We start from the raw sequence: 7080 nt of genomic DNA, 5'->3' as shown, positions 1-7080 counted from the left end.
CATGCATGCACACACACACACACACACACACACACACAATAGAATAGTAGCTGAAGTTCTCATTCCATATGAAGATATTTCAATAAACTAAAGGAAATGACAGCTCTAGCAGTAGACTCCTGTCTTGACCATTAACTTGTAAGAACATGATAAAAGAAAATGAAGCTCACAAATGGCATATTAATTTAGAATTGGTTGTTGGTTTGGTTGGTGTGTTTGTTTTACAAAATGTCATTTTCCCCTGGCACCAAGTAGGATGTCAATCCCATCTCATGGCCATCTGGCATGCAAAGCCAGAGAGCTGCAAGTCACCACATCCATAATATTGTCCTAATTCTTCCATTTTACTGAGGAACTTAATTTTACTATATTATCACTTAACTCTCTGCTCTAACAGTCTCCTATCTTAGGATTCAAATAAGATAGTGGACTTTTCTAAGGAGAAGGCTGTTTCTCTTCACATATTTCAACTTTATCAACTCATTTGAACGGTAATTTGATTTCTTATCTCAAGTGATCCATCAGATCATGAACTGTTGACACTCTTTGCTGTCTAGTTATTTGGACTAGGTTAGCCATGGAGTCAGCTTATCAATGTAGAAACGTCGACTAACTGACAATTTTCCTCAATAAGTCCCCGAATGATCAATGTGCTACCCAACTGAGAAAATCTGTAAAAATATCTTGTCGGTTGCATAATTCTGTTGTGGCCATACGGGCAAGTGGGAACGATGGAGAGCATAACTTTGCACTTGAAGTTCCTTTCCTACTGCTGCACAGATTTTAGGCAGCCATCCAGTATCCTAAAAGCAACTGTGAACTAAACGCCTATAAGATCTATATGCCTACAGAAGATTTGTTTTTCCAAAGCTTCCTCTTGGGTTTCCTTTCTGTTGCCACTCTGTCCTTGTGTTCCCCCACATTCTTGACTATGAAAATAAGAACTTATGGCTGAAGTGTGAAAGACATGCTGCCTCATGACAACACAGTAACGTCCAAGGGACAGAAAACAGAACTCTGCAAGTCTGTCCAATAAAAATATTCTACAGAATTTAGATGAACTTTTGATTTTGAGAATTAGAAGGGACTTTGATTTTGATTTTGATAAATTAGGAGGGACTTCAGGAGTCCTAGGACCCCTCCTGAAAAGGAAACCCAGATCTCCTCATTAATCCCTGCGTACTAGACGTGTCTGGGCTTGAGTCACTCAAGAACTCACTTTCCCTGGAGACCATCCCATCTGGAGTCCATTCTCACTGTTAGGAAACTCTTCATGGACCCCAGGTGTTCTGGGCATCACCAGCCAACTGAGCGTGTAACTGTAGTAATATTAATCCCATGAAACTCCTACTTGGAAGACTCCCCATTGCTCCTTAGTTGAAAATGCTCTTTCCCAGAGAGGAAGGTTGACCTTCCGCAAGTATTTCCAAGAATCCACCAAAGAACTTATATACACAATACAAATGTTTCCTAGGTCTCAGAAGTTGTGGGATACAAGCAATCTCCCTTCAGATGTCCCCAGGTCATCACATTAAAGAAGGCTGTGTGATATCTCAGTATATAAACCAAACTACTGCCACCATTTCTGTCATGCTCCCGGTGCCACCTGGAGTCAAGGATGCCCTCCTCCAGATCACTAGACTCTCATTCTTTGTGTCTTGGGAAGAGCACTATGACTTTGTTTCTTGAAGGGCAGGTACCTCTCTCAGAGGGAGTTCCCTCAGTAGAGTCACTGAGATCTTACTGACATAGTTACATCTTTATGCCATCACCCCAAGGGCTGGCGGGCTGGAGGCTGGTTTTGCAGGATATCAGTCACCAGAAGAAACCAGTGAAGACTTGCTTCTGGTCTTTCTACAAGGGGTACCTGTGTGAGATGTGGAAGGGCTGTCCAAGGATACAGTGAAGATGCCTGGGTAGTGTGTGCTCCCGGAGATGTGAGGAGAATGTTTACACAAAGTTACAAAGTGTGAATGCTGACTCACCCAAGGAGGATATCCCAGGCCATCCAGGGAGAGCTCACCTGAGGCTGTCCTTTCGGCTGTGAATGGTGAGGAAATTTGGGTCACCTCTGGCTCTGAGGCAGTCTGTGCCTGGTGCTTGGTTGGGCAAATTCCAAACTCTTTTCCTCCAAACAGCTCACATCACAGATGGGCAGTCTGGGCCTGGGGAAACTGATTGTGAAGCAGGCTTCCTTCTGACAAACATGCCTCTTGATAGTGGGTCCCTTAGAGAGTGTGCAGGAGACTTCTCCGGTAGCTGCCCCTCTAAGAACTCTTAAAAACACACGTGTAAGACCAACTACTGCATATGTTCGTTGTTCTGTATGTGATCAGTACATTTCTTTTTTTTTTTTTTTAAAGATTTTATTTACTTATTTGATAGACAGAGATCACAGGTAGGCAGAGAGGCAGGCAGAGAGAGGGAGAGGGAAGCAGGCTCCCTGCTGAGCAGAGAGCCTGATGTGGGACTCGATCCCAGGACCCTGAGATCATGACCTTGAGCCGAAGGCAGCGGCTTAACCCACTGAGCCACCCAGGTGCCCCCTCTTTTTTTTTTTTTTAAGATTTTATTTATTTTATTTATTTGATAGAGAGAGATCACAAGTAGGCAGAGAGGCAGGCAGAGAGAGAGGAGGAAGCAGGCTTTCTGCTGAGCAGAGAGCCCAATGCGGGACTCGATCCCAGGACCCTGAGATCATGACCTGAGCCGAAGGCAGAGGCTTAACCCACTGAGCCACCCAGGCGCCCTGATCAGTATATTTCACTCTGTCTGCAGCCAGAGCACTCTCTGATCCTAGGACCTGTTATTCTCTCTGTCAACCTGATGGTTGCCCTTGGCAACCACTGTATGTGTATATGTGTGTGCGTGTGTGTGTGTGTGTGTGTGCGCGCGTGCATATATGTGCATTTTCCACTCAGCTTTCCTTCTTGGAAAGGATTTCAAGTCTCCTTCACACTTTGTTATCTCTGCAAACCTTTATTCCAACCAAGTTATCTTTCTGACTACAAGAGTCTCTTTGTAACTACTCAAGATACTGTAAACTAGGAAAATGAGATTCTTTTCTTACTTTTAGGGGTCTGTCATTTTTAAATCTACTCAGTCAATGAGCATTTGTTTGGCCCCTACTTATACCTCTCTATGCAGTAGGCCCATGGTAATACAAAGATATAGAAGGTATGGTCCTTGCACTTGAGAAAACTATACTTGAAAGAAATGTTTAGATCCAGTATAGGAAAATATCTGATCAATTATCTGGGTCTTATTGGAAACAATACTTGGTTTCAAAGTAAAGCACTGTTTCCAAAGGAATAGTCTACTGGGGAGTTTTGGAGTAATCCAAAACATTTCGAGAAAGAGGCGTGACTTCAGTTCAGCCATGCAAGTTGGCTAGGGGTATGACCAAGTCTGGATCACATGGAAGACCACAGCAGGAAGAATAAGTCAGTTTAGCAAAGGGGACTTGGTGAGGTGCCATCAGGGTCAGACAGGAGTAGGACAGGGAGTCTCCCTGATGCACACTGCTGGCAAAAGGAAGAGAGGATGAGTGGGTGTGGGGTCTGTTCACCCCAAATCCACTCCTTGCCCTTCCTCTGCTCTGCTTGGTCCCACTGTTCTCGGTCCCTTGCATCAGCTGGCTTCTGTGTCAGTTTAGCCAGTGATAGGACAAGCAGGGGATTGTGGAGCAGGAGAAAGAATGAATTCTAGTTGTTTTGTCCTCTACTTCACTGGTCCTGGGCATTGTCTCAGCGATGGTCATCTCTCCTTATGGCTCCAGCTCCTGCCAAGTAGGCCTGCTGTGGATTCTACCTGCCAACTGGTGACTCCAGCCCTTGGACGCCAGTAAGCCTGGTTCCCTCCTTTGTCCCCACCCTGCTCCTGTTGGGGTTGGCAGCGGCTTCTCACTGTGACTAATCTTGGAGAGAGCTTACTGCTCCCTGGGTAGCCTGTCAGCCTCATCACGGGTGACACCAAGTCACTCTGTTCACTGTTAAATACAGTGGGACTTTTTGTCCTGGTTGGGTCCCCACCCATGTAGAGGGTAAGAAGTGGGTAGAAAGTTTTATGAGGAAGCGTCAGTAGAACTTGCTGTTTGATCCAGGAGCTGAAGACAATGACTAATAAAATGTGACTCCAATATCATTGTAATCAATCACTTTCGGTGCCAGAAAGCCAACTTGGAAGATAGAGCAGCCAGTAAGAAATGAAGACTGCTATGGGCTTTTCACCAAGAAGCTACTGTGAGTCTTGGGCAAGTTTCAGACCATATATCTCTAACAGGCCATCAGACTAATCATCTGAGTGGATTTGAGAGAGGGTTGGAGATATCATAGCTGATGTCACCGTAAATTATTCAAATAATGTAGGAAAAATAGCTCAGTTCTCAAAGTTCAGGTAAAACCAGAAGAGTAAGGATGAAGAGAAATGCCAGGAGACACAAGGGAGGAGAAGAAAAAACTCATCCCTGCCAGAGACAATAACCCTAGACCAGAGGTGGCCCAACTACAGCCTACAGGCACAGCCACTGGCTGCGTGTTTTCGTAAATAAGGTTTTAGGGGAACACAGCTGCACCCACTCATTTGTGCATTGTCTGGGGCTGCTTTTGAGCCATAACAGCAGAGTTGACTAGTGGCAATAGGTGTAACCGTGTAGCCCTTAAAGCCTAAAACGTTTACCTTCTGACCCTTTATGGATGTGTGCCAATCACGGTGCTAGTCCTCCATGTGGACATTACTCCTCCTCGCATCTGTGCTCTCGTGCTTCTTTTCCTATGCAGCTTTTCACTTGATCTTAACCAAAAGGCTGAGAAGCGATTCTATGCAGCATTTTTCTTTAATTTTTTTTAAAGATTTTTATTTATTTATTTAACAGGCAGAGATCACAAGTAGGCAGAGAGGCAGGCAGAGAGAGAGGAGAAAGCAGGCTCCCTGCTGAGCAGAGAGCCCGATGTCGGGCTCAATCCCAGGACCCTGGGATCACGGCCTGAGCCGAAGGCAGAGGCTTTAACCCACTGAGCCACCCAGGAGCCCAGTTTTTTGTTTTTTGTTTTTGTTTTTGTTTTTTTGTTTTGTTTTAAGATTTTATTCATTTATTTGTCAGAGAGACAGAGATCACAAGCAGGCAGAGAGGCAGGCAAGAGGGGTGGAGGGAAGCAGGCTCTCCGCCAAGCAGAGAGCCCAATGTGGGGCTCAATCCCAGGACCCTGAGATCATGACCTGAGACGGGGGCAGAGGTTTAACCCACTGAGCCACCCAGTGGCTGCACTGCACCTCTGTGCCCCTTTTCTAGCGTCAATTACCGTGTCACCTAATCACTGCAGAGACTGTGTTTTGCCATAACCATGTCCCCACTGGATTATAGCAGATTCCCCTATGTCCACTGGCTTCCATCTAGCCCCTGTGCAAATCTGCCAGAATGATCTTTTAAAAACACGAGTCAGGCTATTCCAATGTTCAGTGACCACCAGGAACTTCTATCTATTTATGTTCAAACTGCAATGCTTTACCAAGGTCTTGAGGCCCCTGCCTCCATCCTTGACCCCGTGTCCTACCCAGTCCTGCTGCAGCCACACTGCTCACTTGGGGTGCCCCCAAACAGGCCAAACTTGCTCTCTCTGGGCTTTTGAAATTGCTGCCCCCCACCATGGAAACCGCCTCCCCCAGATCCTCACAGCTGGCCACTCCCTGATATTCAGATCTCAGCACAAATGGCACTCTCCCAGGGAAGCTGCTCTAGTAATACTACCCTCCCTACTTGTTCTGTATTAATTCCCCCTGTTTTATTTTGTTCGTAGCACTTACAGCCACCTGAGATCATCTTGTTTATTTGTTTACTTGTACTTACTCATTCACTTTTTCCTACAATACAAGCCTTCCAAGGTGAGGGCTTGTCCCCCAGATTCATGATTGCACTCCCCGTATTCAGAGTAACTCCTAGCACCTGGGTGCTCAATAAAGATTTGTTGAATACATAAATTAAGGAATTGCATAACAAGTATTGATTTATTTGTATTTTGCCTCAACCAAACTTCAAGCTCTTACAGACCAAGGATTATACAATTGTTATATCCTTAGTACAAAATATGGTGCCTGGAATTCGTTACCACATTTGATAAATGTTTGTTGAACAAATAACAGCTTTTGAGGGAATACCTAAAGACAGTGACAATGCATACAACCAGAGAGAACTGATGTTTTGTCCTATAAATATGCAAACCACAATTGAATTAGTTTGAATACTAAGGTATTCTTAGGAGATGACAGATACTGATAGCGTTGAACTTTACAAGTTTTGAAAGATTTCAGATAATGGTCACGGTTCCGATTTACCTAATTGGCCAATTATTTTTGCCTTCAACTGACAGCAAATGTCCGCCTACATCTTTGGTTTATTTGTGATAGTATGTGTTCCTCCATAGGTAAAGCCCACAGATTCTCCCTATCGGTAAGAGACAAGATTACAAATCTGGCATCTTCACAAGCCGTGCATTTCAGACCCAATCGTGGAGTTAGACGTCTGACAGTATTGCTATGAAGCAAAAGAAGAAAAGAGTCTATTTCACTCTAACTTCTCTTTGATGACACTAATCATGTGTGCTTTTGTTAGCTCAGGTTTGGTTCCAAATGAATAGAGAATAGACAGCTGAATGTCATACTCCTTTTCTTTCTAAGGTAATTTACCCCCTGAAGAAAGAGAAAAATCAGTATTTGCAGGTGCAAATCCATTCAAAGTCAGCTCTCCCGAATCCAAGCCTCGTAAGTGAAGATGCAGTGCCTTGAGGTCCAGAGCCCAGTGACTGAAGCTAATTACTAGCGAACAAAGAAACTGGGGCTACTATAAGAGAATCTTCAGGAGAGCCTGTTTTATGTCTGTCCCCACACGTGTGCATCTAGATGTAGGGCAGTTCCACGCCAGTACTCCGTACAGTCAGAGAGCAAGCAACTATGTCATCTGGGAGGCAGCTGCCAAGCCTGGCAGGATTCTGTCTCTTCGTGGGGTCATGGCATTCCAGCATCTGCTCCTCAGCTTTGCAGGTCCAGAAAATGGAATATGTCAGTGTGCTTGTACTTGATTAATCC

At 44.8% G+C, this 7080-nt stretch overlaps 1 long non-coding RNA gene across 1 annotated transcript in view; it reads right to left on the bottom strand.

Annotated features, from left to right (window-relative positions):
• Positions 1–2027: 2027 nt before the first annotated feature.
• The window catches only part of LOC116573652, a 101241-nt gene continuing 96188 nt past the window's right edge, over positions 2028–7080 (bottom strand). Inside the window, exon 3 of the long non-coding RNA XR_004278911.1 lies at positions 2028–2274. This is a non-coding gene — a long non-coding RNA (uncharacterized LOC116573652). The remainder of the gene's footprint in view (positions 2275–7080) is intronic.

This window comes from Mustela erminea, chromosome 14, assembly GCF_009829155.1.
Source record: "Mustela erminea isolate mMusErm1 chromosome 14, mMusErm1.Pri, whole genome shotgun sequence".
NCBI classification, from domain to species: domain Eukaryota; kingdom Metazoa; phylum Chordata; class Mammalia; order Carnivora; family Mustelidae; genus Mustela; species Mustela erminea.
Note: the sequence above shows the minus strand (reverse complement) of the source record. Positions and strands in the feature narration are given on the sequence as shown.